This window comes from Mesoplodon mirus (assembly GCF_964341445.2).
Source record: "Mesoplodon mirus genome assembly, chromosome: 4".
In the NCBI taxonomy this organism is placed as follows: Eukaryota; Metazoa; Chordata; class Mammalia; order Artiodactyla; family Ziphiidae; genus Mesoplodon; species Mesoplodon mirus.
The window spans coordinates 11597812-11624221 of record NC_138979.1 but is presented as its reverse complement, the minus strand read 5'-3'; the positions used below and the strand labels follow the sequence as shown (position 1 = coordinate 11624221).

Genomic DNA, 26410 nt, shown 5'->3' with positions numbered 1-26410 from the left:
CACATGGAACGGGCCCTTTTGCCAAAATTACATATGTACTCAATGGGTTTGTAATTCACACATGTACAACTCAGAAGATGAGCTATTCCATTCCGTGGCTCTCAGAGGGTACCAGGGACTTCCTGTTCACCAAACCTAGTGGCTTTTTCACAGTTTTCAGGCTTTTCCACAGTTTTCAGGCTTTTCCACCTTCTTGTGTGCTTTGAGATTACTTCCCAAGGTTCTTTGCTCCAGTCCGTCAGTTCTCTCCTTCCTGTATGTCTTTAATTTTTACTTGCAGGTAAGACAGCTTCCACATTTGCATAGAGAATGCATTCCCCAGAATTGCCCTGCATCTTAAATTACTTCCTAATGGCCAACTCACTTACTGCCCCCCAGACCTCTTCTGTCTGACCTCTGCATTTCACTATGACAGGTGGTCTCCTTAGAAACCTTGGTTCCCATTACACTGCCAGCTCTAAATCCCTTGCCTACATGCAAACACACCCCAGCCTCCTTCATTTACTAACTCTTCTTCTTCCTCTTGCCCTCTACCTGGTCTTCAGTGCCTTCAGGCAGGCTTCACCTGTGTGTGTGTGTGTGTGTGTGTGTGTTTTAATTTGCTTTTTTTCTTTCATCTGCACCTTTTCATTTGTCATTTTTGTCTTACTACTGATTTAACCATTAGGTCAATGTAGGTGTCCCTTAAAACTCTGTCCCTAACTCTGCCATTTCTCTAGAGTTCAAGACCAATGTTCAACTTTCAAGTGGTTGTCTCCACATGGTTATTCTTCCAGTGTTTCCAGTGTTTCCAGTGTATCCTGTAGAAGAAAAGAAAATCCTAATCTTTTTTTTTAGCCCCAAGCCTTTTCCTCCTTGTTCTTCTGTCTTTGTGAATGAGTACATGACTGTGCATGGTGTGTATGTGTGTGCATGTGCCTGTGTGTTTTGAAGGGTGAGAGAGAAGAGATTTAAGAAGTCGAGTTATCAGTGAGTCTTCAATGGCCTAACTCCTGTTTCTCACCCAATCCCACCAGTCCCCAGAGCCCATCCATTTCACTCTGCAAGGACTCTTACACACCATCCTGCCGCCCTGGCCTGCACAATTACTCTCACGATAGCTAACTTTTTTGTGCATTGATGAAGCATGTTGACGGGTAATTTCATGTAAATCCTCAAGGCGCCATTTTGAGGCAGGTATTGGTACAAGCCCTTGTGTTTATAGCTCAGAAAACAGTTGCTGAGGTCTGTTGAAGACACCTGCCCAAGGCCACACAGCAAGAGAGTGCAGAGCTGAGATCTGATCCAGGCAGCTTGGCTGCAGATCCCAGGCTCTTAGCAGCACCGCTCTGATGCTGTAGTTCTGGCGTTCTTTATGTTTCTATCAGTCGGTTACACAACAGCCTTTAACCGGCCTCCCCAGCTCTTTTTACTCCAGTCAGCTATTTGCCAAGTCAGGTCCCTGAGCGCAACTTGCCATTGTGCAAAGAATAGCACAGGCTGATGGTCGATATCATCTCCATCCCAACAGCCAACCTGAGCCCCCTCAGTTCTTGCTCCGAGTCTCTGAAAAGCACTGTCTTTCCTCACATACAGTAAATCCCCTATATACAAATGAGTTCCGTTCTGAGAGCGAGTTCGTTAAGTGCAATTTGTTCGTTAAGTCCAACCGAGTTAGCCTAAGTACCCAACTAACACAATCACCTGTATAGTACCGTACCAGCTACATCGCCACTGCTCTTATGCTTGCTTCCGGACATCCTGGGCTTGAAATAAAGATACTGATTACTGTACTCTATACAGTAGTGTACAGTAAAGTACACAAAAGCACAGCCATTTGTAGGGGATGCACACACCTGACAGTGTATGCCAGACACGTGAACTAACTTAGGTGATTGGACATGCAAACGCACGTTCGTATCTTTGAGTTTGCAACTTGAAGGTTTGTATGTAGGGGACTTACTGTCTATACCTTCCGAAATTCCACACATCAAACATACTACAAGACGATTGCTCAATTATGTCGACAAGCTGCTGGCATGAAAAAAGGGTGGGAGGGGACACTGTTCTATTTCTCAGGTCTCTTCTATCCCCTAACAGCCAAAGGCCATGTGTGCACCATGTTTGGATCCTGATTGGAGCAAACCAACTGTAAAAGACATCTTTGAAGCCATTTGGGAAATTTGAACATGTGTTAGGAATCAGATGATATTAAGGGATAACCAGTAATTCTGTCGGGTATAATAATGGCTTGGTGGTTTTTTTTTTTAAAAAATGAGACACACTAAGGTATTTACAGTCTAAAACAGCATGACCGCTGGGGTTTGCTTTAAAACGCCCCGGCAAAACAAACCCAAGAAGTGGCAATTGATGAAACAAAATTGGTAAAATGTTGAAAAATGTCAGAGCAGGATGATGGGAGTTGATTCTATTATTTTCTCTACTTATTTTATGGTGGAAATGCCCATAATAAAATGTGAAAAAGTAAAAACTTGCTTTTAGAGGCCAAATAAAAGACCATCTACCCTATGAAGCCTTCCCTGTCAGATTTAATCTTTCCTTTTTGGGGAGGCATGCTATACATTCTCCTGGTGTTTCAATCCTTCAGGTGCATGCTTATCTTATCGCCCAAGATTGTAAGTTCTCCGAGGGCACACACCAGCTCGTGTTCCTCTATGAAAGCCAGTCTTGGTGCCTCACCCGTGGCGAGTGTAAATGCTTGTTAAGCAGATGCTTTGAGGGCTAGAACCATGGTGTTACAACTGGTGTGTTATTCATGTTCTGTCATTAACGAGAACCCACTGTAAAAATATCTCTCTGTTCTCATCACCAGAAATAGTTGTGCTTCTCCTGGTTTATTTTCATCATGTGGACATTTTGAATCTTGCAAGTGATCATTTTCCCTCTTTGTGTTGCTACTCTAAAGCTTAGAATTAAGTTCGTGGCTCACCCACGGCTAGCGTACAGGCATTTACAGCGTGAGAGTTGGTGGTGTGCTGGCTTCGTGCCTGGCCTCTATTTTTAATTTTCCTACTTTCATCTTCTTTCTGTCATACATTCCAATTTGACTTTTTCGGGGGGTGCAAAATTGTAATGATTTCTGTGAACTCTATTAATTTCTTTGTGGAATCAGTCAGGTTACAAGTAGTATTCAGTTGGGACTTCCCTGGTGGTCCAGTGGTTAGGACTCAGCACTTTCATTGCTGAGGGTGCGGGTTCAATCCCTGGTCGGGGAACTAAGATACTGCAAGCCGCGCGGTGTAGCCAAAAATAAATTAATTAATTTAATTGAATTTTCTTTTAAAAAGTAGTATTCATTCTATACCATTGTGTTTCTAGATATGATAATAGACCTTTTTGTGCCCACGTAGAAGGCAATGTGTTAAATACTTCACATGTTATTTAAATTAGTCAACAACTCTAGAAAGCATGTAAACTGACTCAGTTTTTACAGATGATAAAATTGAGGCCAGTGACGTCTTTTCCAGGCCCGAATAGCTGGTATATGTCAGACATGGGATTTGAACCCAGTTCTTTCTGACTCTTTGTACTCAGCCCACAACCTCCCTTCCTTGACATTCCATTCAGGTTTTGCAAGTTTTGAAATGATGCTCTTAACAAGATTTTAGAACATGTAAAATATCCTTTTTAAATATTTGTCTCACTTCTTAATTCTGTTATGTGTCTATTTCCTGGCATCTTTTTATATTGAACATGCTTCATTCTATTCTATTCTGACTGGGCTAAAAGGATATCCCACCAAAAACAAAAACAAAACAAAAAAAAAAACCCAAAAAAAACAGAGAAAGAATAGAAGAAAGAGAAGGAAGAAGTATGAACCGTTTAGTATGTATGTCTGAAATGGCCCTTCCACAGAGCTCAGAGCCCTCTTTTCTACAGGGCAGTGCTCTGGTTGAGAAGAAGTATTTGGGATTTGGGGAAGGATAAAGTAATCCTACAGAAATGGAAGACAGGAGAATCCCTTAGAAATAGAAGTTTCAGAAACCAGTCCTAACTAATTTTCTTTCATCCACTCAAGATCCTCCTTGACCTGGCCACCCTGGTGTCCCCTGCACTCACACAGTGGCAGCAATATTAATAGCTAACAGTCATGAAACACTCTGTGCCGAGTCCTGTCCTGAGCTCTGTGCTCATAATCACTCTCATTTGTTCAAAACAACCCAGTGTGAGAGGAACTGTTATGATCCCCTGTTTCAGATGTGGAAACTGTGGATCAGAGAGGTTAGGGAACTTGCTCAAAGCCACACAGCTCATCAGAGATGGAGCTAGATTCGGAGCCAGACAGGCCAGCTCCAGAACTGACTTTTTTTGTTTGTTTGTTTGTTTGTTTGTTTGTTTTTTGTTTTTTGCTGTACGTGGGCCTCTCACTGCTGTGGCCTCTCCCGTTGCGGAGCACAGGCTCCGGACGCGCAGGCTCAGCAGCCATGGCTCACGGACCCAGCCGCTCTGCGGCATGTGGGATCTTCCCGGACCGGGGCACGAACCCCTGTCCCCTGCATCGGCAGGCAGACTCTCAACCACTGCGCCACCAGGGAAGCCCAGAACTGACCTTCTTACCACTACAGTGCTCACTACTGTCCTTCCCCACACTGCTGTCTTCATCATCAATGTCCAGGGGCCACCCATTTTTTTAATTATGTACGTTTCAGGTGGGCGGCATCTGTATAGACTCCAGAGCAATCACTACCACACATCTAGTTTCCATCCGTTATCATACAGTTGATCCTCTTCACCCATTTCACCCTTCCCCTAACGTCCTTTCCCCCTAATAACTACCAATCTGTTCTCTGTATCTGTGAGTTTGTTTTGTTTTATCTTGTTTGTTCACTGATTTTTGGTGTTTTTATTTTTGTTTAGACTCCACATATGAGTGAAATCATATGGTATTGGTCTTTCTCTATCTGACTTATTTCACTTAGCGTAATACCCTCCTGGTCCATTCATGTTGTTGCAAACAGCAGGGTTTCCTTCTTTTTTTTATTTTTATTTTATTTATTTATTTTTTTTTCTTTTTGCGGTATGCGGGCCTCTCACTGTTGTGGCCTCTCCCGTTGCGGAGCACAGGCTCCGGATGCGCAGGCCCAGCGGCCATGGCTCACGGGCCCAGCCGCTCCGCGGCATATGGGATCCTCCCAGACCGGGGCACGAACCCGTATCCCCTGCATCGGCAGGCGGACTCTCAACCACTGCGCCACCAGGGAGGCCCGGTTTCCTTCTTTTTTATGGCTGAGTAGTATTCCATTGTATGTATGTATGTGTGTATGTTTATGCATGTGTACATTTCACAGCTTCATCCATTCATCCACTGATGGACACTTAGGTTGTTTCCATATCTTGGCTATTGTAAATAGTGCTGCAGTGAACATGGGGGTGCAGATATCTTTTCAAATTAGTGTTCTTGTGTTCTTTGGATAAATACCCATAAGTAGACTAGCTGGGTCATATGGCAGTTCTATTCTTATTTTTTTGAGGAATCTGCATACTGTCTTCCATAGTGGCTGCACCAATTTATAATCCCGCCAGCAGTGTGCGAGGGTTCCCTTCTCTCCACATCATGTGCTGCCCATTTCTGAAGACCTAACTCGACAGCCACTGTCTCCTTCAAGCCTTTCCTTACTCCTCTCGTCTCCAAGCCTCACTCGCTACTGTCCTTTCTCTGATTCCGTAGAACCTCACCTGTCCCCCCCGCCTCTGATCACCCTCAGCTTTTCCTGTCTGCATTGTAGTTATTGATGTGCACATCTTAAATTCTATTCTAAACTCCAGGCTTAAGGGGGCAAAGCCCCTATTCCATTCATCTTCACACTCTCTGTTTCCCTGAGAAAATGTCCTGCTTTGAGGAAATTCTCATTAAATGTCTGGTTGGAAAAGGGCCTCATGTCAGCACTTTTCGTATCACAAACTTTTAGTTAATACCTGCTCTGCCAAGACCAGTACAGTGATTTGCACATGTAAACATTTGAGATTTACAGCACATCCCCTTGTTTATCCCAGGAATAATTCTTGACGAAAATGAGAACTAAGAATGTCTATTCTAACAAAATTACCCATCCTATAAATATAATTTTATCACGGTTAATCACCCTATAATTTAAGATGAGAGTAACAGATTTGTCAGATTAAACTAAGTGATTGTCAGAAATGCACACGTACCTGCATTTTATTTTCAAGAGTTAAATTCACCCATGGTAGAAAGTAAGCAAATCTCTGGATAACGAATTAAATAAGACAGATCTTGGTTTACTGTATTTATAACTCAGCAGGACAGATCTTGCTTTTAGACTGAATGGGAATCAGTATTTCAAATACCTCCAAACTTATCAAGTAGGGATAATGATTTTGGAACAGTTAACCTACTTCCGTTATTGTGAAGCTTCGCTAATCCACTCACCCAACTATTATGCATTGAGTTCTTCCAGTGGTTCAGGCTCTTGTACAAGACTCCGAAGATATAACAGTGACCAAGTATGGTAACTGCCCTCACAGATCTTCCACTCTAGTAGAAGATCAGAAAGTCAGTAATCAGTAATGATACAGACATCTGTAATTGTCACATCCATTACAGGCTATGTGCCATCTTGCCTTCATCCTATTATGTGCTGGAGTTAACACTATGGAACTGGCGTTCGAGGGATGCATCTCACTGTGTCCCTTTTATGACGTGTCTTTCTGACAGGCGAAAAGATGTTTCTGTTGCAGTTGGTAAGGAGTTACTCTTACTGAAATGATGAGCTGGGCAAACACATTTTAATACAGTGGCTATCCAGAGGAAGGTATTTTCTTCCTTTCTCCCTGCTTCCAGCTTTATTTTTTAAGACGCAAGAAAGAGTAATATATGCATATCTGATAGGCAGCTTCCAAGTGTTACAAATCTCATCCTTCCTGCTGTGTGGCTGCTTGCTTTTCCTTGCACTTTTTTTTTTTGGTCGTTGAGAGGTTATGACAACATGAGCCATATTGTATTTATAAACATCACGTGTTCCCTTGATATGGCTTGCCGTTTCTGCCAGACGGAACACATGGAAGAAACATTTCTTGTTAACTCAGCATTGGTTTTTAGTTATGCTGATTTCCGGGACAGGAAAAATGCCTTCCTACTCAGATTTAAGTTTTACAGAGGAGAAGCAAAACCTCTGAATGTCCGTGAAATAGTTTTAACAAGGGTGGATACAGCTCCTTTAAACCACATATTTTGACTAAAACTTCCCTCTGTAAAAAACCCAAGCCTGGCATTTAGTTACCATCAAGACAGGCAGAGCTGGAAGCGTTTGAGAGATGGGTGGTTTCAGGGTCTCTGCACGTCTAGAAAGTTTCTTCTAGAAGAGAACGGTTCGTGGAAGATGTAAGGTAAGAACTGTGCCTTTATAACCAAATAGGATTTTCAGAATTTTTTGGACCTGCTGTAGCACACTTACCTCCATTTGAGTTAACTTTTCTGTATTCAAGTTCAATGCAATGTGGAATTTAAATGCTGGGTTTTTATTTTAACTTCTTGCACACTGCTTAGAAGGAAACTTCTTTGTTATTGGCATTAGTCTGTTTTTTAAAATCCACTTAAGTTACATTGGGCTGTCTCCAATCTATAATCTCATGATCTAGTTTCTGTTTAACCTTATAATTTAGAAAAGGACTTCAAGTGTCAACCTTGTTTGCTAGTACAGATCTCATTGATGTATGTGTTTTGTGACAATTTTCAGTGTTTTCACAAAGGTATTTGACTTGCCTTCGGTTTCTGAGACAAATGAACATTTGAAGGCATGGTACAAATTGGGGGGAGCGGAGGGGGGATTAGTATGCTTCTTTCAACATTCAAGGAAAACGTTATTTGTTGTGTTTTCCTTGTGAACATCACTTTACATTTTAAAATATAAAGTGCGGGCTTCCCTGGTGGCACAGTGGTTGAGAGTCCACCTGCCGATGCAGGGGCCACGGGTTCTTGCCGCGGTCCGGGAAGATCCCACATGCCGCGGAGCCTGCGCATCCGGAGCCTGTGCTCCACAACGGGAGAGGTCACAACAGTGAGAGGCCCGCCTACTGCAAAATAAATAAATAAATAAATAAAATATAAAGTGCTTTTTTATCTGGGTTTTAAAAAATTCTTTAAGAAATATCAATTTAAGCTTTATGTATAACATTAAAAATGTCTGCAATTTTTATATAACAGATATAAGCCTGTTATTATCAGGTTTAATGGAAAAACCTGGAAAAAAATCTTCGGCAGAAATTATATTTACTTGAGATAACTATTCTGTCTTATTCTTGTAATAGTTCAGTCACAATGTTTTGTATTTATTTCTTTTAAAGCCATTTAATAAGAGCAATGTCCTCTTAAGGCAGTCTGTTTCCTTTTAAAGGTACATGTGTGTGTGTGGATCTGTTTATCTTTATCTCAATTTATAGATGAGTTAGTATGGATGAGAAGTTGTTATGGATGAGAAGTTGTTAACCAATGTGGTCTCAATTAATGTATATTATTTCATTTAGTCATCATTATAACCCCAAGGCATAGGTACTTTTATACCCATTTTAAGGTTGGAAAACTGAGGCTGAGAGAGATTAAGTGACAAATCACACACTGGTAAGGAGCAAAGCTGGGACTCAGCCCCAGGCTGACTGTGTCTATAGTCCCTGTTTTTAAATCCCACACTGCACACCCTTCCTTACCAGTAGCTAAGAACTCCCAGTCTGCAGTCAGATTCAGATAACTTATCTTGAAAATAATAATTATCAAAGAGCAATGCTTATTCGGCTTCAAGAGAAATTATTTTGTACAGTTTGGGGATGTTTTTGGTTCGATCTGTAGCATCCAAAACCCTAGTATCAGACTGGTTGTTTATCCGGGGACTTGGTTGCAACTTACTTGGAGTAAGAAGAACACAGTGAAAGTCAGATCGTGTGGGGATTGCAAAAAGCACTGTGGGTGAACTACCCTCTCCTCCTTCCTGCTTCCTTCTTTGCTTCATGTGCTGCGTCACTCATAAAAACCGGCTTCCCGGGATAGGGCAGGGAGCTGATTCATGAGCCTGATTTGGAAGTGAGAAAGTGTCTTGGAATGGAGATTTGCCTACATGTGCCTGCCTGCTGCCCTTTCAGGCTCCTGGCAGAGCTGTTAGGAGAAGGACAGCAAGAAAGTTACAGAACATCAGAGGTGGAGGGTTCTGGAGTCAGGGCAGCTAGCCAAGCCACCCCAGAGGCAGGGACTGTTGCTCTCCTCAACACACCTACCCCGCAACTGCCCGAAGATTGAGACATCCACTCAGCTGCAAAAACATCCTGGTGATTTGCAGTGAGAAGTAATTACTGCCGACAGCATCAACAGGGATGCAGCTGATCATCACAGCCCTGAACTTGGGCTGCAGGATCAAGGCAACTTGCTTCCAGCTCCATGGCTGTGTAAAATCCAGGGCTGGCCAACAACCAGCACGTTGGATCAGAACAGGACTTCCCTCTTCCTGCAGCACGGGCTGGGTTGTTAGCCACTGCTGGGGAGATCCGGAGGGGTTTACACCACACCCTCTGCCCTTTGATATCCAAACCGCATCTCTCGGCTTGGCTTTTGTAAATACAGATGTTTGCAGAAATTGCCTCTGACGGGGAGTTTATTAAGTCCTGGTATTTTCAGGTTGTATTCTCTGCACCCACATGTTGCTTTCTTCCTGGGGTTTTGTTTTTCTGTCTTCTCCGTGGGTCCCCATCAGGGAAGCCCAGACTATAGGAGATTGCATCCGGCCACCTCAGCACAGGTTCCCTTGGTCCAAGATCCTAATTTGTAGAGAGCTTCCAGGGGACCATTCTTCTTTTATTTCTTTTTTTAAATTGAAGTATAGTTGATGTACAATATTGTGTTAGTTTTGGGCGTACAGCAAAGTGATTCAGTTACATACATTTTTTTTTCAGGTTCTCTTCCCTTATAGGTTATCATAAGATATTGAATATAGTTCCCTGTTCTATACAGTAAATTCTTGTTGCTTATCTAATTTATGTATAGTAGTGTGTATCTGGGGACCATTCTTTTCTTTACACTTTTTCTTAAATTTCTCAGCATTTTATATAAATGCTTTTATATAAATCGTGTTACTTTTATATATGTATTTGTAGGGGGAAAAGCAAATGTTGATTTTTCTTAAGAGGGAAGAAAAAGTTTTTAAGCTATAAATCACCTGGTGCTAAGCCATTTCCTTTCTGTCCTGCTTTTAACCCATGGGGTCTGCATGTAATTTGCAGGAGCGATACGTCTGCTCCTGAGACCCTTGAACTGCTACTCCAGACTGGTGGCTGGGGAAATACACCTGATCTGTGTCATTGATGTTACCTCAAGAAACAGGCCTGGCTGACTTGGAATCATAGAGTTTCAGAGGTGGAAATAGGGTCTTACACATCATCTTTTATAACCCTTCACCTTTCAGTTGAGACTCCGGAGGCCTGGCATGGATGGAGTGACTTGGTCCAGATCACAAAATTAGGAAGTGACAAAAACCTCAGACCAGCTCTTTCTCCATCTCTAGTGCCCCCCTGCTTTAGTTCTCACCCCGCTGGGTCCCCCAAGGTGTGTTTTCTTGGTTGATTTAGGAAAAGACTCTACGTCTGACTTCCCTGAGCCGTCCATGTTGCAGTTAAGTGTAGCCAGGTCCCCGCTTCCTGTTCAGATAGCAGCCCAGCCCTGCAGTGGGACCAGAGCTCATTAATTGGAAATGCATGGGCCTGGCCCCAAAAATTAAACGGATTTTGAGCTAACCAGATTTAGATTATCCAATATTTTTATTGAAAGAGAATAGGCCATCAAGTCAACTGAAGAAACAGCAGCTGCTTCAAATTATGAGATGCTTTGAATGAAGCAATCTTGGCTTAAAAGAGTTGGGAAGTATTATAGCATTATTTGCAAAAGTCAGCCTCTTTGCTGAAGCAATGGCTCCTATGATAACCCTGTTGGAAACTCCCACATTTCCCTACTCAGAGGACTTTGAAAGTTGTTCTTCACTTGGAACCAGTGATTTTTGACAGCACATAGAAAAACAGATTCCTACATTTTAATGATTATATAATGTTGTTGTATGGAGTATTGGAAAGGTAAGTAGCACAAAGAACCTGAGAGTAAATGAATCTGATCGTTCATCACAACTAGGTAAGAAAGAAAAGGTCAGTTTAACACTGACATCAAGAAAAGCGTTAGGGCTTCCCTGGTGGCGCAGTGGTTGAAAGTCCGCCTGCCAATGCAGGGGACACGGGTTCGTGCCCCGGTCCGGGAAGATCCCACATGCCGCGGAGTGGCTGGGCCCGTGAGCCATGGCCGCTGAGCCTGCGCGTCTGGAGCCTGTGCTCCGCAACGGGAGAGGCCACAACGGTGAGAGGCCCGCGTACCGCAAAAAAAATAAATAAATTAAAAAAATTTTAAAAAGAAAAAAAGAAAAGCGTTAAAGAGTAAATAATACAGCTGGTGTGAGGATGTGGCCAAAATGGTGATAGTGTCTTGTAACTGAGCAAAGTGTAGAAACCAAGGCTTTGAGGTAAAGCCGAAAACACGGAGGGGAGAGAGCAAAACGTCAATAAAGGTTATTCAGTTGACAGCCGTGAGCCGTTGTGATGTCAGAGTAGAATCAAGTCTTGTTGAAGAGTCCGCAGGACCTCCGCTGTCTTGTTACTTGGCCCAAAAGAAAAGCTGTTCAGTACATCATTTTCGTGCAGATTTATTTATTTAAGGCCTGTCCAGATGAAAGGTGTGAACGCCGAGTGCATCGTTCCAGCTGGAGGACCACTGCTCCTTGCTCAGGCTGCACTAACTCACCCCATATTCCTGAAATACGAAGACTGTTTCCCTCAGTTGGTTGATCGCCACACATACTTGATTTCTTTCTTTTTATTATTATTATTATTATTATTATTATTTTGTGTGTGTGTGGTACGCGGTCCTCTCACTGCTGTGGCCTCTCCCGTTGCGGAGCACAGGCTCCGGACGCGCAGGCTCAGCGGCCATGGCTCACGGGCCCAGCCGCTCCGTGGCATGTGGGATCTTCCCGGACCGGGGCACGAACCTGTGTCCCCTGCATCGGCAGGCAGACTCTCAACCACTGCGCCACCAGGGAAGCCCCTATTATTTTTTTCTTTTCCTGTGAAATCAAAGGTCATGCTTTCCCTTGTTCTGATTGAACTCTTTGAACCTGTCCCTTTTCGCTTGCCCTTGATATGGTATCAAGAGCTGCCAAAGGAAAATCGAAACAAGAAATGGTAATGATGTCAATGATGAGGTAGTCAATGATGAGACATAGTGCGGACCTGATCTATAAGGCACTTAAACTTCAAAGCAAACGCCTCTAAGGCATTGGGTGTCACCGTCAGGGTCTGAAGGCTTCATACAGATGAGCGACTGGGGCTGTTCCTTGTGTTCCCTTCCGAGGAGGAAGGCAACTGAATGGAACATTGTGTAGGTGGGTCCCTACTCCCTTGCCAGAGGGACTGAGGGAACATTCTGGTTACATATCCACAAAGTGGGTATCATTTTTGCTTGCCTTGAAAAGCAAATCTAAAAATATATTTCCTAGCAGCTGTGTAACTGCAGAACCAAACAAAAAAAATCTGCTCTACTGCAGCGCAAATTACTCACTAGATATCTCCAGGGTTCAGATGTTAATGCTTCAGAAATTTGCTGCAGATTTTACTGTATATATTTAGACCAAGGAACCTATTAGCTTGTGATCCACTAGAACCTCTACATCCTCATGAAAATGAGAAATGTGCCACTGTTGGCAACTTAAGGCTATAATTATGTTAATCGGACCATTCTAAGACTGAAATACGTTGTTTTAAAATGTTTCTGTATTTTTTATTATTCGTAACAATGATCTGAAGAAACTTGGTGAAATGCTAATAAGTTTCTGTTCAGTATCACTTTGTGACTAGAGCATAAAAATGAGTCAAACGTGGTATTTGGATATTTTTAATTTGGGCAGAGAATTTTTATCTACAGATATGTACTCATATACACAGTGCATCTTAATAATATGAAAACTACCCAAATGTACTTTTATATTTTAAATGTAGAGACAGTGCATATACATGCAAGACCGTCTCCACATATATTCCCAATAACAGAAATTTCAACGTTTGCTTTGAATCACCACACTTTGCTATACCAAAAAAAAGAAAGGTCAAAAATCATTTTTTGAGCAATACCACAAGGTAAATGTTTTTCTATCAAGAGGTACTCTAAAGCACATGGGTCCCTGTTTTTAATGTGGGACCAGACTAAAATGGACTGTATACTTGAAATTCTGAGCATGTCCAAAAGCTTGCCTTTAGCTACTTGGTTCAGCTTCCTCCTCACCAACCAAAGCTTTTATTCCAGCCACAGTCAAGTGATGACATGGATTCTCTTTTCATTCCCAAAGAGAGGTTCTCCCTGCTGATAAAATAGGAAGGGAAGAAGAAGGATCCAAAACAAAGATGTGGGTCATCACCCATCTCACAATTTATTTATTTATATATTTATTTGTTTATTTATTTTGTCGTACATGGGCCTCTCACTGCTGTGGCCTCTCCCGTTGCGGAGCACAGGCTCCGGACACGCAGGCTCAGCAGCCATGGCTCACGGGCCCAGCCGCTCCGCGGCATGTGGGATCTTCCCGGACCAGGGCACGAACCTGTGTCCCCTGCATCGGCAGGCGGACTCTCAACCACTGCGCCACCAGGGAAGCCCTCACAATTTTTATAAATCATTAATACTTGAATCTGCTAGTTGAAACAGTATCAAGTGGATGGAGAGTCTTATGTCTCCTGATCTGGGGTCAGGATCACCAATTCATGTGGGGATGGGAATGAGGAAAAGCGCCTCCTTGAAATGTTATTTGCTTGCATATGAATGGACTTTTTTTGTCTCAAGCATGAGATCTTTGGAGTATAATATAGCATGGTGTTCTTGTGTCGGCTGCTTTCAGAATCTTCTTTCTTTCGTGAGCTCTTGTATCTCAAGAAGAGAGTGTATCATTCTCTTTACCCTCCTGTGCACGGGTTCAAGTGGGGATTAGCCATTCTATTCCTGTTGCTGTCACAGTTCACGGGCTGAGCCCGTGAATGTTCGTCATGCTGTGTGTGGACCACGCTCTTCTGCATGCAAAGTCATATAAGGGTACTTCAGCTCATTTGATGTTCACAGCACCAGCAGGGTAAGTACAGAGGGTGTTCCCGAACTCACTTAGCAGCAGAACCAGTGTCAGGACCACAGTCACCGCCCTGAGACCACAGCCCAAGGAGGTCCTCGGGAACAGAAACCAAGTCTTTTCATTCATAATCCAGCACTCTCTCCACCACACCCTGCTGTCCTTCTGTATCATGGTGAAGAAGGGTACTGATCAAAGAGGGAAGATGATTACATCTTTTTTAAAAAAAACTTTGGAAACTACTTTGTGGGCTTCGGCACATTGAACAAGTTGAGAGTTGAATCAAGACAACGACGTCTTCTAATCTTAAGAAACTCCCTTTGTCTGTTTATCGACCCATATCTTCCTGTCGTCTTTTGGAGAAATTTTGCCCCCATGTTGCTTTTCAGAGAAAGGAAGAAAAGTGAGAGAAAGGCTAATACAAAGAAGAAGAAAAAGAAAGCTGGAGGTTGGCTTGGGCAGTGGGGGAGGATGAGCTACTTTGGGGTCAGCCTGGAGCCTGTTTTTCTTTGAAGGGAGTTGCAAGCTCTCCCTGATAATCATGAACTTCGGAAGGCATCCCGTAGATGACAACACATTTTTGTCACCTGCCTCACCTCCTGTGTCATAGGATTCTTTCCTTTAGGGGGGCAGTGTTTGGAGGTGGGGGGAACACAGCTAGATCGGGGCTGCCCTTTTGCCTGAGGTGGGCATTTTGTCACGTGGCACGCGACTTCCTTACATACGGGGCCGGTAGCTGTCCATTTGGTTCCCCGTGGTTACTACGAGTCAGGAATGCAGGGCATCGCTCAAGGGTAGGAATGCTCAAAGGCTCAGCAGTGTGTCCCTGGATGCAGGGAAGCAGATCTTGTGTCTGGCAGGGAGGCTCCTGGCCTGGTCAGAACCTAGCGGGGAGCAGGGACTGTCAATACAGGGTGAGGCCTGGCAGGGCATGGGCAGAGAAGCACGCCAAGCCCAGCCTCAGGGTGTGCTCGACTCCCAGACTGGTTGTCTTTGAGGCTGTTATTTATCCACATAAGGAGAGGCAGTGGTTTTGCTGACCATCTCAGATTCCAAGCCTTGTCCACTGGCTGGCTGGTTGGCTGACTTGATATTTGAACTGAAAACACAAAGGTATTCCTTTGAAATGGAGCACTCTCTTGGGGCTCCTGGGTGCCCTGGAGTCAATGTTTGGAAGGCAGTTATCTACCCACATTTGTAGATAACAGTAATATGGTCTGATCTGTGTTACTCTCCTCTCATGCCTCTTGCAACATTCAATCCAGATGACTTCGTTCAGGTATTTCTGGACCTGATTTTAGACGGGAATAATACTGACCTTAGTGATTCTTGAACCACTGCCCTCCTTTGAACCTTGAACCATTCAGAGAAAGTCAGGTCTCTACACTGATTTCTTAACCCTAGAGTTTGAGATTGTTCTGGTCCTGGTATTTGACTTTGTTCCTTCATCTGTCAAATGGGGATTATATTGTTTATCTGATGGGAGTGTGCTAGGAATTAAATGGAAATGCATTTGATAAGTAAGAAGTCTCCAAAAATATTAGTTTCCCTTCCCTATCTCCATCTTCTCCTGGCAGATTTAATTGCCAATATTTACAGATGGAGAAACTCTAGGTAATTATGATTGTCACCCAAAGTTGAGTAAGGTCAGCTTTCTGAATTAGGCTTTAACCAAGCCCACAACAGAATGGAGATTTGGATGTGAGCTTGCCTCTCCCCTTTACTCCCTAGAGCGGTTTTTGTCAAAGAGTGGTCCCTGGACCAGCAGGTCAGCATCATCTGGGAACTTGTTAAAAAGGCAAATTCTCAGGCCCCACCCGAGTCCTGTTAAATGGGAAGTGGAACGCATTAATCTGTGTTTCAGCAAGCCCTCTGGGGGATTCTGATGTTGTTGAATTACGTTGAATTTGGAGAACCACTGCCCTAGAATAATTTGCTGGTCGGATCAGAGGTCTAGTCATTTCCGAGGACACTTGACACTTCCCCACCCCTGGTCTAAGACCATGCCTTTCTTCCTGCCTGGAATTCCTAAGAAAGGAAACTCTTTCTTCCCTACTGAAATTCTGCTCATAATTTGTGGACTCACTTAAATCTCACCTCTTCAGGGAAGTGTTCCTCAACTATCCCAGCCAGAAAACTCTTATTCTTCTAGAGATTCCAGAGGGTTTGTCTGTTGCACCTATTTGACACTTGCCACAGTTATTCTTGCTTTTTGTCTTATTTTTATTACTCATGTCCATGCTTCATCTTCTCTACTCTTAAAAGGTAGGAACTGTGGCTTAAAGATTCTTTTTCCTTCCTCAGCCTTAACCCTGGGCTTTGCATAGCTTTACATACATAATGACTACCCACATATTTCACAGACCCACAAAATGTCGCCTTTGGAATGGGCCTGAGAGACAACAAGAGATCAGACTTCTTGCTTACAGGTAAAGAACCGGATCTTAACACCTGGATCAGAAGTCAGGTTCTGGGGCTTCCCTGGTGGCGCAGTGGTTGAGAGTCCACCTGCCGATGCAGGGGACATGAGTTCGTGCCCCGGTCCGGGAAGATCCCACGTGCCGCGGAGCGGCTGGACCCGTGAGCCATGGCTGCTGAGCCTGTGCGTCCGGAGCCTGTGCTCCGCAATGGGAGAGGCCACAACAGTGAGAGGCCCGTGCACTGCAAAAAAAAAAAAGAAGTCAGGTTCCAGGATACCCGGTTTGGTGTTCTTCCTTCTCCACGTACTGCATTGACTTGGTGAGAGACACCTGACTGGGACACTCGGGGCCACTGGCCTGGTCCAGACTAGCAGATGTCCTTGGTTTGCTGCCACAGACTCCAGCTAAACCCAAGGAAAACAGATGGGTCTTCAAACATATATTCATGTAATTTATAAACCTGGAACCTTTTCAGTTCTTTCATAACTAATGAGAACTGGGAAAGTTCACAAGCCTATATAATTATATAACAAATGGCATCTATTCCCAGTCATACATGAGAGAATTTTGCCAGTTCACATACTCAGTATACCTGGGACACCCATGGAGCTTCTTTTAGTTTCGAGTTGCTATTAAGAGTAGAAAGAAAGTGGCTCTTCTGAACCCAGGAAAAATATGCACAAGGGCTATTTTGATCTGGATCACCATCATTGTTTTTTCATGTTTATTTTGAGGGAAAAATTGAAGTTGGTGGGTTTGTTGAATTATTGTCCCTCAGTGTTATCCTCTGGGGCTGTCCGCTCACACAACCCTTTCTTTTCATATAAATTTTGACACTGGCTAATATTGTGCACCCTGAGGATCAAGAATAATGGCACGGCTAAAACACCTTTCATCAGAAGCCATCCATAAAATTCCCTTTAAAATTGGCTCTGCTGACATAGCTCACCTTATATTGTGTTGTTTGTTCTATCACTTGGTAATAGAACCAGCACATATCCTACCCCGATCAGTATGAAAACAGAGCAGAATGCAGGCAGCGGGACGATTCCAATAGGAGGGCCACGGTTATGACCCAGGTGCACAGAGTTGATTCCAGAAAAGTTGTGAGGAAAGAAAGGGGAGAGGGGCAGGGGGACAGGAAGCAGTCCTGAAGGGGTTAAATCTACCAGGGAACCCTTGGTGTTAAGAAGCCGAGGCTGTTTGAAGCCCTGAGAAAGGGGCTGATGGCGATTTGAGTAGCTACATTGTGAGAGGGCAGTGGCAGACGGAGAATAAAAGACCATTTATTTTCCAACTTGGCATCATCCATCCATCAGTTTGTTTACCAGCATTTTCTCCAATGGTCTCTGAAGAATATCTATCCTTTAAGCTGTAGCTGTAGAGTGTAAAAGTCTAGGTAGATTGTTGTCAGTTCGCTGTTTAGGTTTGGATACGGTGATGATATGTTGTATCATCAAACTAAACTTTTAAAAAAAATTCTTACATTGTTGTGAGCATCCTAAAGCTATATAATGTTGTGTCAGCTTTCTTTCACTTACAACATAATCACCTAGATCCGTTTCCTGAATGAAAGGTAAGTGGGACATAGGGCACAGTGACAGAGGTGGAACGCATCTGAGAGATGTGGTCCCAGGAATGTCACCCAGTAGCGGAATCGGGGTCCTAATGGTAAAGAATGTTAATCAGATGAGGCCCAGATATTTTATCCCATAAGCAATCTGGTGTCTGTGATTAATGAAGACATATATATGTGTGTATACATATACGTATATGTGTATATACACGTATTTACACGTATGTAACTGGTGATGTAATGATACCCATATAGTGAGAATTTACTAGTGGTATATAATATATGAGGATATGTAAGTATATATAAGCATAATGTATACTAATATGTATATTAGTTAAATACAATGTATAATTAATTATATAACTAATTTTGAGGCAGGAAGGTAAAAATTAATAGTAAGTCAAGAGAGTACCTGTCTCATTATATCCTAAAGCCACTGAGATGTCCTGTTACTCTTTTCCTTTGCCCTGAAAATCTGGACCTGAAAGGCGAGCAAATGAGGTACTTCTCGAGCGGAGTTCACCAGACTGCCCGCTCATGGTCAAAACTCAAGTGCATTAACCCTCAGTAATTCTGTAGGGAAGACCTTGGGAGCATGAGTCCTTGCACAGCTCCTCAGCGACCTGAAGGACATGAGATTTCACACTTAAACAGAGAAGGAAGTAGTGACAGTGTTGAGGCTGAAGATGGGGATTCTTGCTGCTTTGCTACTTAGTCCTTTGTGAAGCTGGACAAGGTTCTTATCTCCTCACACTTCCATTTTCTCACCATTCACATGTGGAGAGTGACACCAGACCTCCTGACCCATGCATTTCACTTCGTTCTGTGGCTCGTGAAATAAAATCACCATTGAAAGCACTGTCTAAACTGCAAACTGCTGGATGATGATGATGATGATGATGATGGTGTGTGTGTGTAGCCATCTTCCATCGTACCTTCACCCCATGGAGTTATCTAGATTTTTCTTGGGTGTCATCCCAAGATAAGAGAAGTGGAGGAGAGGGGAATTCCCTGGCAGTTAGGACTCCCCGCTTCCACTGCAGGGGGCACAGGTTCAGTCCCTGGTCGGGGAACTAAGATCCCATATGCCTTGCGATGCGGCCAAAAAAAGGGGAAAAAAAGTAAAATCCTTCGTAGAATAAAAAACATTATAAATAAATAAAACAGTATATTATATACTGTAGGATGTTATGTTGACCAGTGAAATAGGAGTTTAGAGACTTGTCCTAAAAAGAAAAACAAAATCTAAGGCACTGAACATTTGTATTTGGGTGATGGAGATGACTTATCTCAGAGCACCAAAAGGGAGTTGTGTATAAAAGTAATTGTCTGTGCAGGAAAGGGGTGGATGTGCAGAGATGAGATAAATAATGGGAGTTCTTTGTACCATCCGTTGCAAGTGGTAGCAAGAAAATATCGTTTTACAAACTGTAACTATTTTAGATATAAAAGGAGGTTGTCCTTGCCTCAGTATCCCAACAGAAGATTGAATGTCGGTATGAGGACATTGTTCTTTTATCTGTGCTGCAGCTCTGCACAGTTACTGATTGTGGCTTGGAAGTTACATGATTTATTTCATGTTACTTGTTATGCATTTCCATCCTGAGATCTTGAGTCACCACTGGGCATGGTATTAAGTCAGCCAGCGGGTCTGGGGCAGGAGGGCTCAGCAGAGTTGGCTGTGTCAAAATATTTGTGGGAATAACACTCATCTTAAATATAGCCAGAAGCTCACCATGTCTTTCCTGAGAATTAAATAATTTTGGCAACAGTCTGTATGTCTCGTGTCTGGGAACCATTCCATTTATGACCAAATGAAACATTAATAGACCTTCCAAAGGACCATCTTTCCAATTTTAACAGTGTAAGAAAGATGAATTTGAAATTTTTCCAGCATCAAAATCACTCCCCTTCACAATAGCATCTTTGTGTTTATAAGAGTGGTTTAGATTTTCTTTTAGCATATGTACTTTTTTAAAAAGCCAATAAAGCAGCGAATGCGAAAGGGGAAATAGGAATAAATTTCACAAGTCCGTTAGCCTTACCAGAGCATAAAAAGTATTTCCCGTTGAGGTAATGCTGACTAGTTATTAGCATGTCTTTTCTTAATACTCACTAGAAATAAATTGCTTCCACTTTGCCTATAGTGCCAGTCAGTGAAAGGAACAGGGAGAATGAATAGTAGGACACTTAACACACTGCTGGGAAGTGCAGGTTCAGAAGGGCTGTAGCATCTGAGCTAGGCAGCTGAGAACTTGGCCAAGTAAGAGAACCAGAGCGTGGGATGTTGGTGATTGGGTTCACCCAGAATAAGCCAAACTTTGCAGTAAGTTGTCCTGTAAGAGCCATTCTCTGGAGGGCATAGGCCACCCAGGTGAAGCCGAGTTCTGTGGCACCAGAATCCTGTTTAGGAAATTACCTTGCCTGATCCCCCAGCCGGCACTGGGTTCCTGAACTCCCCTCTTTCTTGGGTGAGCTGGGCTCTGAATCCTTACTAGAGAGCATTTAACTCATCCCGATTCACCACGGGATGGTGCCAGCTTTCACACTCCTGACGGTGGATTACTGCTCTAGTCCTGACCAAGCCATGCCTCTCCTGCCCAGACGGTGCCCTGAAGCAGTTTGAGTGTAAAAGAAAATTGCCCTGAACATGGCAGGAAGGAAGAGATGGGAGAGGTGACCGGGACCATGTCTCACCTTGCACCCACCGACTCCCAAGGTAGCAGGGTCCACAGAAGCCACCTGCCGCTAAAGCGGCAGACGTGGACTCCCGTGCTGAGCTTGGCGGGGTTCATGTGGCCAACAGCAGTGACAGCTCAGTGCTTCTGGGCCAGGGGGCAGGGCCAGCAGAACCCAGACACTCCACATTCGTTCACCTCCCTAACCGTCCTACACATACGAAGAGCCAGGTGCATTCGTACAAGAATGCTGCTGGGTAGGACATCTTATGCCCTACAACTGGGGCTTTGGGGAGGCAGTCGGGGTGGGACCACAGCTTCACCTCCACCCCCATTCCTGGAAAGCACGCGTTTGACTGAGGGAACAAGACCTGCCAAATGTATACCAGATGTGTCAGGGGCCAAGACAGTGTGCTTCCCATACTCTGGTGAGAAATAACAAACTCTTGCCAATTAGATTAAAAATCAAAACAAGGCTTTTCACATTCCATCTACTCTTCTCCGACCTCTTAGGTGGCATCTGTTACAACAACTTCATCCATATATTGTTTCAAATGAGACATCTTAGAAGGAAAGCAATGTCATGGGCTTCATGTTCTCCTTCCTTTAATCGGAGCTTTTTGATAGCAGTAAACAGTTTTTTTTTAGAGAGAGCCTGCGACACTGACTGGATTTGAACTTAAGAAACATCATGGAATTCTTTTGGTCAGCAAGAACGACCTCTAAAGGCCTTAAAATGTTTGAAAAATGCACGTGGTTGTGGGGTGTGGCGTAAGGCCAGCAGGGCCTCCAGCCCAGCCTTCGGAGCTGTATGTCCCTGGGTTCCCACAGGAATGGCTTTCTGCCCCATTCAGTCCCTGAGGGCTCAGAAAGCATGATGGTGATTAAACAGGGCCTGCCTGGGAGCTAAGGAAATGCTTCCTCGCTCTCACCTTTTGTTGGTGATATGTTAATACCTGTCTCTTCTGAGGGCTGCACAAGCCACTTCTTGTTGGGAACACAGCCCTCCTAGCGCCTTTTCCTCTGGAAGAAAAGAGCTGTGTTGACAGCGGTTGCCCACGGGGGTCTCAGGAGACTGCCCCGGCCTTCCCTTCCTCTGTCTTGTCGAGGGTAAGGCATGAGGACTCGGGCTCCCTTTCCCAGATACCCTCTTTGCTAGGCCTTGGCTGGGCCTCTGTCTCTTTCCCACCCCTTTCAGGTATGTTTTCCAGAATGATTGCACTCGCTTGCCTGGTGCTGCCTAGGTCTGATTCCTGGCTGCTACTCAAAGTTCAGCTTGGTAAAACCTGGTTAATTAATAGACAGCCTCCTCTGTCACCCTCGTGTTTACCCTCCGGTGTTATAAACCAGGGGGAAAGGCTCACGTTTCTTTCGGTTGTCAACCCACGGACTTGAAAAGTCTGGCAGCAGAATGGGCATTGGGTGCTGGCCCATCTGGGTTTTCTCAGGAGCCCCCCGTCTGCAGCAGGACACAGAGAGTTGGACCTGGGGCAACTGAGCATGTTGGGTTTTCTGATGATTTAGTTTGTTGGTGGCTGGTCGTTTGCTTGTGTCCGTGACCCTCTTCGCCTTAGTAAGATCTGTCTTGTAATATTTCCTTCGTTGTTAACCCCATTTACCGAGGCCTCTCTGAGTTCATTTGTTGGTGTGTGTTTTCCGTGCGAGCAGTTGTTAGAGGACTGAGTCACCCGTGCGGTAGCCTGTGGTTGGATGTGGGCTGAGGTTATTCAGTGACTAATATCCAAGGGGAGGAGAAATTGGCTTATCATGAGAAGGACGTCTTTTTATCCATGCCTGTGGCAGCTTCGCTCAGAAGACCGGGGTAAAACAGAATGGTCTTTACTGGTTGTGAACACCAGGGTACATTTTAGGATCTGTGTTTTTGTGTGTGTGATTTCTTCTCTGAAGAGAAAGCTGTCTAAAATATCCACGTGTGGAACCGAGGGTTGAGATGAAGCCAGCAAACAAAGGAATCGCGTGACTGAGAGCTCAGCCAATGTGCTTTTTCCCGGCGTTAGCTGTTCAGGTGATTTCCTTAAGAGAAAGTAAGTGGCTTTAATTCTTTGAGGATGAAAGAGTCTCCTAAGAGCCATTTGCAGTTTTGTCTGGTGACTTCATTGTATGGTCTGAATGAGTGGTGTGCTTACACATTCTAGACTTGGAAGTGTGGGGTTTGAAACACAATAAACTGTACATGATATTCCCTTCCGCAAAGTATATATATATATATATATTTTTTTTTAATGCTCCATAAAGAGACATGATTACATGAGACAGTTTCCCAAATCATTTGAAAGAAACATTTTTCATGCTAGATTTTATTTTTTTTCCCAGAAGCCATTGTAAGTTTTTTCTCCTCCTCTTTTATATTCGAGAAACTTGTAAATGAGTAATATTGGATTTAACTTACGGTGTTTGGGGGGAAACGAAATATAGGTATGTTAGGATTCCTACCTCAGACTTCAGGTAGATTAATTTGAAACTGCCCCAGATTCATTCTGGTCTTTAAGGAGGGTAAGCCAAGCAGTGTATTGAGTCGTGTGCTATGAGCAGGGCAGCGGCCTCTCAGCTGGGGCCACGGTGCAGAGGCTTTGGAAGAAACTATGCTGTTTACAAGAATTGGAAGGACTCACTCAACCAAGAGCTGGCCGTAGCTTGGGCAGTAATGGAAGGAGGGAGACAATGCCCAACAAAACAGATGAACGATGAGGAACAGCCTCATTCATGCGTTGCCAATATATCTAGCGCAAATAAATGAATTTTTTCTTTGTCTGGGCCGAGGTGCAGGGAAATAAGTATCCATATTGTGTCCTGGGGAGGTGTTAAAAGAATCTTTATTTCTGTATTTAGGTCATCTCTTTCTTGCTGTAAAATGAAATTCTTTAAAGCTCACATAAAGACGTTAGGGTTGAAATTTTCTGAGCTAAAAGTGTCAGTGATATAACATATCAGGTATTTTCAACTTTCTAAGAGCGATGAAATGATACAGAAGATTAGTGACCATCAGAAGAACTGGTGGGAGAATAAAGGATTCAGGTATATTAAGGTGAATAGCAACTGTGGGCATGGGTGTGTATGTGTGTGTTTTGCTTATTTATTTTACATTTAAAGTTTAATATAAGTTTCTCCTAAAAGGTCTGACTTTGAGTAATAGTATAGGAAAAACCTAGCATGTATTTAATGTCATTTCTTTACTCATTAGCCAAAACACAGTTAAAATACAAAACAAAACAAGACCATGCAAGTGCCTGATTCTAGGAAGGTACCTCCATAGAAAGAACACTAATACAAAGGGCTGGGATTTTTTTTTAAACTATGAATTATAGAATCTTAACTGTCATCCTGGTTCAGTCAGTCAGGCAATGAGTATATCTCCTATACATAAAGTCCACTTTTTTTTTTTTTTTTTTTTGCGGTACGCGGGCCTCTCACTGCCGTGGCCTCTCCCGTTGTGGAGCACAGGCTCCGGACGCACAGCCTCAGCGGCCATGGCTCATGGGCCCAGCCGCTCCGCGGCATGTGGGATCCTCCCAGACCAGGGCACAAACCCGCGTTCCCTGCATCGGCAGGCGGGACTCAACCACTGCGCCACCAGAGAAGCCCCTAAAGTCCACTTTTTATTGGACTAGCAAGTGGACTCCTTGGAAGATCACACTGAAGACTTCAGAAAGATTCTTTCTTTTTGTCTCCCCATACTTTCTGCCTCATCCTAACAGTGATTTGCCTTTGGTTGCTCTGTATCCTTTAGTGTGTGAACCCAAGTTATCTAATTTTAAGGGTTTATTCAAGCGGCAGGTTTAAAACATTTCCCTTCTATATCATGGGAAGATGATGTCATTCTCTACTTGGGCTCCATGTAGAGCCAAGAATGAAATTATCAAGATTCTTCTCAAAACTCAGTCTTGGAAAGTCAGTCCTGGGTTGGCAAACCAAAAGAAGAATTTTGCCAAAGGCTTCCAACCTCTAGGTCACCCATATTGATGGAGACATTCATCCTTAGATTACCTGTTTTGGCATAGCAGAATGCTTGTATTCACCTCCACTGTGGTTAACTCAGGTGGACAGTGATTCATTCAGTGACCCTGTTGGATAAAGGCAGGATTATTTTGAAGTGGACAAGACAGGGCTGACATACAGCATTACCATCAGGTACGTAATGTTGATTGCTTATGGCTACGATCCATCCTCGTTGGCTGAGGTCCCATTCTGGCTGGTTGGTACTCATGTGATACTGGCTGTTGGATGTTAAATATTTTTACTATCACCTGCATTTCCCATATGAATGCACAGTGTATCTGAATTATTGTTAATTAATTGTTACATTTCTTTCTGAATTCATCTGCACAAGGCGTCCAGAAAGTCTAAGAGATTTTTCTAATGAGTTTTTTTGCATGTGTTTTATTTTAAATTTTATATAACTTCATTTCACTTAGTTATATAATGTGCCTCCTAGCCATTTCTTTTCACATCACCAAACATGTTTTTAAAACACCTATGCAGGCATCTCTGTTGTTTTAAAAGAAATTTACTCAAATTTTTATTAATTAAAATTAACTTTATATTTTTATTTCATTAATACTCTTTATTCTTCTAGACAGTTCTGTATTCCTAGGAATACTGATGTCTCATTTTGCTCTCTTACCAGAAAAGGGGGGGTTCTCTATGTGTTCATTTGGTTCAGGATCCCCCAAATCCAGATGAAGCCGGATGAGGAGGAAAGAGAGGACAGGGAGTAGTGACTAACCCCGTTAGGATTATTGTTCATCCTAAGTGGGTTCTAGACATTTGAAACCCTATTCTTTGTGGGGAGGGGGGATGAATAACAATAATGACAATAGTACCTACTATTTGTTGCACCTGACTGACCTTGAGCACCATGTGACGCTTTATACACAGTGGCATGTTTGAATATATCTTTACGTGTGTTTGGGTTGATTATTGCATTGTGTGGTCTGATTGGGTGGGGAATTTGGCCAAATATGCACTGCCGGCTGAGCCAGTCCCTCTTTTTTTTTTTTTTTTTTTTGCGGTATGCGGGCCTCTCACTGTTGTGGCCTCTCCCATTGCGGAGCACAGGCTCCGGACGCGCAGGCTCAGCGGCCATGGCTCACGGGCCCAGCCGTTCCGCGGCATGTGGGCTCTTCCCAGACTGGGGCACGAACCCGTGTCCCCTGCATCAGCAGGCGGACTCTCAACCACTGCACCACCAGGGAAGCCCTGAGCCAGTCCCTCTTGTATTTTATCACCTGTGAAGCCCTGCCTTGCTTACCACTGAGCCTGACCTTTCTTTTCATTGAGCCCTGCATTGAGGAAGACAGGGTGGGAGAGGTATTTATAGAGGATCCATGTTGATCTAATACAAAACTTTGGTTATATGGTTGCTCCAGCCATTCTGGAATGGGAATCAGGTATATTATCACACAGTGACCTTGGGAATGCCCTCCTGGTCTATGGCCCTGAGCCCCTGAGCCTTGAGAGTGCGTGGGCTGGAGCATCAGGACTGGGCCATGTGGTGGAGCGGACACACCTGGAGGCTGACCTTGACCTCACCCTAGGTGTGACTCCCCAAGGGCTAGGAACTGGGGT

The 26410-nt window shown here is 43.7% G+C and overlaps 1 protein-coding gene across 17 annotated transcripts in view; it reads left to right on the top strand.

Moving 5' to 3' along the window:
* The window catches only part of KIAA1217, a gene marked incomplete at its 3' end in the record, with an annotated part of 500156 nt that overhangs the window by 387507 nt on the left and 86239 nt on the right, over nucleotides 1-26410 (top strand). Inside the window, exon 1 of one of the 17 annotated variants that reach the window (XM_082618026.1) lies at nucleotides 6513-7347. The exons of 15 other annotated variants lie outside the window; for them this stretch is intronic. Of the gene's footprint in view, nucleotides 1-6512; nucleotides 7348-22212; nucleotides 22870-26410 lie in introns of those variants that run through there. One more of the 17 variants, XM_082618041.1, reaches the window with a different exon arrangement.